We start from the raw sequence: 5,427 nt of genomic DNA on the forward strand, positions 1-5,427 counted from the left end.
TCTCAATTCTGGCGTCTGTTTATGATTTGACGGGTGATCTTTTTTTTTTTCGTTGGCACTGCACAGTATGCGCATTCAGCTACGGATGATCATTGGCAATGACAATTGTTATGTTTTTTTTTTGGCTTTTCATTTGCTACAGGGACAGGTAAAGGACTCAAGTACATACAGAAAAGAAATTTGGACATGATGTCAAATAATATGTAGCATGATAATTTGCTGCTGCTGAAAAGTCCAATTTAATCCAATTTTCAAAAGTCGGAAAAAATTACGAATTCATTTTACCAAAAATGGTACCCAAATGTGATTTGTTTCCGTTGTTGATAAGTTCAAAGATTCAAAAGCTATATAGGTTCTTGGTTTGAGAAAAGACATTCCGAATTTCAATACATCGAATTTACTGTTAAAATTAGGATTCTAATTCTTATTCAATTAGTATATATATATATTTAGTTACGCATATCTATAGGTATATGCAATATCTAAAGGTAATTTTTAATGTTACGTCCAAGCACTTTGTAATTAATGTTTTTGTTAATTTGATTTTTAGGGTTCCGTGCGTCAAAATGAAAAATGGAACCCTTATTAGATCACTTTGTTGTATGTCTGTCCGTCTGTCTGTCCCTTTATCCCGGGAATGTGTGGAGGTATCGAACTGAAATCAAAACGATATATACTGAAGTCAACAGATTGTTAAAGCTGTGATAAAAATCAAACTTCTAAGTTAACATAAAAATGATGGCTATATGCGAATAAAAACGTATATTTTTCACACTCTCAATGGAATCAAAATTGATAGAGTGTTTCCTGTTGAGCTAAAACTATGAATCTTCGCAACTAATACCGTCTTATATAATACAAGTATAGGGAAAAGTCTGAAAATTATACATTTTTAATTAAATCATAAAAACAACAGAGTTATGCAAGGAGCGATAGTTCAAATTTTGAATTGAGTTAACCATGTAATATAAATCATGTCATTCATATCATATGAATGGGCTTCATTGGCATACGCTTTAACAGATTTTTAATTATTTTTATAGTATGTATTCAATTTATTCCGAAGAATGAAAAAAAACCTTTTCCCTTACAGAACACTCGGTGGGCGAGTCCGACTCTTCTTCTTCTCCTTAGATATCGGGCACCCATTATTATTTAATCCCTTTAGTTAAGTTAGGTGACAAGCGAAGGAAATTTTTTTTCTGAATTACCTTATTATTTGATCCATTGAAACTCGGTATTCTGAGAATAGTAATTTTAAGGATAGGAATATTGAAATGTTGGGAGCATAAAAATAGGGTGGATGATAAATAGAGGGTTGTCCTATTAGGAATTTCAAACCATTCGGAATTCGTATTTGTGACTGACGGAGTTTTGCTGTATTCGTAATTGTTATAAAAATATGACGGGAGTCAGAGATTTCGTCGTTCTGATCGCTGGTTTACTATAATCAGCAGATCAAGTGCGAAACTGAGATCAATACTACTTTTTAATATTGTTGAGCGAAGCTGAGCGGAGCTCCCACCGGGTGACTCCAATTGATTTCTGTGTTAAATTGTTTCTCGGCCATTACTGGGCCGATTTTAAAAATTTTTGAACTCATAAGAAGCTTTCAAAATTTTCTAGGTTATTGTCGAGACAGAATTATGAATTTCAACTTCATTCAATTATAATAATTAAAAATAAAAATTATTTACAAATTATTCTAAATATTATGAATCACAATAAGTTTTAATTGTAATTAATTGTTGAACACAGACTTAGTTTACCTCGCTTCGCTCAAATATAAGCCGCAGCGAAGCAGTACGACGAGTGACTACGGCATCCTAGTATTATCATTTACTATTATTAAGATTACTAACGCATATTATCGTATACTTATGTAAGGTATTTCGTAGGACATATTTTACTTTATTTACTTAAGTTTTAATCATGCTAATAGCCTAAATATGTATTTAGGCCTGCCGAACCATAGGACGGTCCCGGGTCCGGTGAGCGCGTCCAACCGATGGTTCGGCCGTAGCTAAACCGATCATGTGCTTTGAATGTAAAACTATAGTTTCGGCCATTTTGATCTTTTAAGGTTTCTTTCTCAGTCTACAGTTTCATGTTACCATGAAATATTCACAACAATAAGAACTGTAATTAATGAATGAACATTAATGTGTGTGGTGAATTCAAGGCATTATTTTATAGCTTCGAGGCAAGATGAAGGTACTGAAGATTGGCTATACTCTCCGACTATAGTCGGAAATGTAAATCGAGATCAAAAATGTAAACAAAGAAATGTCATTGTCAAAATGACAATTCAGAGATTATCAACATTTTTCTCGGTAGTTTAATAATAAATTTGATTTGATTAATAATTCCCATATTAATATTCTGCTCTCTGATTCGGGGTCTGAAGAGCTTGATTATGACGAATTGGAATTGGTTACTTTTATAATAAATTTTATTTTTAGGCTTATATTTTTGGATATGAGCTATTCAACAATGTGCGCTTTCCGTCGGGCAGTTGTGGGGTTCAATTCTAACCTTCGGAAGTGGTAAGGGACATTAAAACAAATACCCAATTTGTTTTTAGCTTTGGCAGTATGCCCTTTAACCACTTTTCATAATGAGCGAATTTTTAGTGTTTTCTTTTGTAATTTGAACATTAATAATGCTCCATCTACAAAACCGTCGTCACTATATAAGAGATATAATATCGACTAAGACGCCTTATTTTTCTGGTTCGAGCTTTAAAGCCTGTGGTAAGGCACTCTAAGAAGGCTTATTTAATAGTTTTATTTTGAATATCAAACCACATTTTCGATATTGCGTGACCTGTAAAAGTATTTACTAGTATTAACTGTAATCATAAAATTTTCATATTATTTTTTGCAAATATAAGATACACAATATACCGCTACATAACATGTTTATGATATAAACTCATAAAATATAGTTTAATATATAAACGAAAAGCAAGAAGAGCACTTTCAATCACGATGATCGTCAGAAACCGAATGAACAAAATAATATGGTTACCAGTCATACCTGTGACTACGACCATGATTTTTTGTTAACATTCATTACGTATTTCTTCTGTAGACCAGCCAAATGTTTAGAGCTTCTATCTTATTGCCAGTGTCAAAGCAAAGTTTGCACAATAAATTTATATTTTAATTTTTGGATTTATTTTATGCTATATTAGAAAGAGAAAACGTTGTACAATATAAATTATATTTATATAGACTACACTGATAATTTTAAAATGATATTTTAGTATATTTCAACGCGCACAATGAAAAAGGTTATTATTTGTTGTTTTTTTTTTTATTTTTTTATTTATTTATAAATATACAGTTTCTTCTTAAAATAATAAAAAGTCCTGTAAATCTGTTTACACAGTATGTCTACAGGATCGAGCGAGTCTCATAAAATAAATGTTGGTAGCACCATTGCTTACATTTTTGATCTCGAATTATATAGCTCAAGAAAGTTAGCCCCCCAGATTTTTTATTTTTTTTATTTTTTGATTTTTTTTATTTTTTGATTTTTTTTATTACATCGTTAGTTCGCCATTTGTTCTTGATTGTTCTCTATAAACATTTGTTTGTTCTCGATTTAAAAAAAAATGCAATTCATTAAAATTGGTTAGGTTAGGTTATGTTAGAACAGTTAAAACAACGCACGAGCCGAGCGTAGCATGCCGCGGCAGCGGCCGGCGAGTGCCAGAACCAAATAGTAGGCGTTTCCCCCCATTTTTAATTAATTGTTTTTAAATAAACAACAAAAGAACAAACATTGCGTGACCTGTAAAAGTATTTACTATTATTAACTGTAATCATAAAATTTTCATATTATTTTTTGCAAATATAAGATACACAATATACCGCTACATAACATGTTTATGATATAAACTCATAAAATATAGTTTAATATATAAACGAAAAGCAAGAAGAGCACTTTCAATCACGATGATCGTCAGAAACCGAATGAACAAAATAATATGGTTACCAGTCATACCTGTGACTACGACCATGATTTTTTGTTAACATTCATTACGTATTTCTTCTGTAGACCAGCCAAATGTTTAGAGCTTCTATCTTATTGCCAGTGTCAAAGCAAAGTTTGCACAATAAATTTATATTTTAATTTTTGGATTTATTTTATGCTATATTAGAAAGAGAAAACGTTGTACAATATAAATTATATTTATATAGACTACACTGATAATTTTAAAATGATATTTTAGTATATTTCAACGCGCACAATGAAAAAGGTTATTATTTGTTGTTTTTTTTTTTAATTTTTTTATTTATTTATAAATATACAGTTTCTTCTTAAAATAATAAAAAGTCCTGTAAATCTGTTTACACAGTATGTCTACAGGATCGAGCGAGTCTCATAAAATAAATGTTGGTAGCACCATTGCTTACATTTTTGATCTCGAATTATATAGCTCAAGAAAGTTAGCCCCCCAGATTTTTTATTTTTTTTATTTTTTGATTTTTTTTATTACATCGTTAGTTCGCCATTTGTTCTTGATTGTTTTCTATAAACATTTGTTTGTTCTCGATTTAAAAAAAAATGCAATTCATTAAAATTGGTTAGGTTAGGTTATGTTAGAACAGTTAAAACAACGCACGAGCCGAGCGTAGCGTGCCGCGGCAGCGGCCGGCGAGTGCCAGAACCAAATAGTAGGCGTTTCCCCCATTTTTAATTAATTGTTTTTAAATAAACAACAAAAGAACAAACAATTATTTATAGCGAACAATTAAGAACAAACTACGAACTAACGATATGCGATATTGAAAATTCAAAAATAGTTTTTTTTTTTGCGGGGCTAAGTTTGATGAGCCGAATTATATACCACTACAGTATTATAAAATAGTGATCTGTAGGCTGTGCCATTAGATTATAATATATTATTTGTACACTGAAGTGAACAGTGAACAAGCTCGGAACCATAGACCAAGTATAGTAACTAGACTAATTATATTATATATATATATATATATATATATATATATATATATATATATATTGATAGCTTCCGTTTCACTCATACGAGAAAAAGAACAACTTATGCGAGTCTTCTGTAAAGAAATGAAATAGAGTGATTAGATTTTTTGTTTCGCCATGAGTGCCGGTTTTTTCAAGGTCAGCACACCCGGTGTGCTAAACAAACTGGACAGCGCTGCACAGAAAACTTGTGAAATGTGTGAATTATCCACTATTTATTCAACATCAGTGATAATTTTTAGCCGAATCGAAGGAAATATTGTGCGATGTTGTGTTTTACGATGAAAGTGATAGTGAAAGAACACTTCTGTTATATTATATACGTATTGTACCTATATATATATATATATAGGATATTATCTGTCTCATGTTGGCCACGTCAAACCGATGTCTAGTTCCTATACTCGGTCTATGCTC

Source organism: Leptidea sinapis, chromosome 22, assembly GCF_905404315.1.
Source record: "Leptidea sinapis chromosome 22, ilLepSina1.1, whole genome shotgun sequence".
NCBI classification, from domain to species: domain Eukaryota; kingdom Metazoa; phylum Arthropoda; class Insecta; order Lepidoptera; family Pieridae; genus Leptidea; species Leptidea sinapis.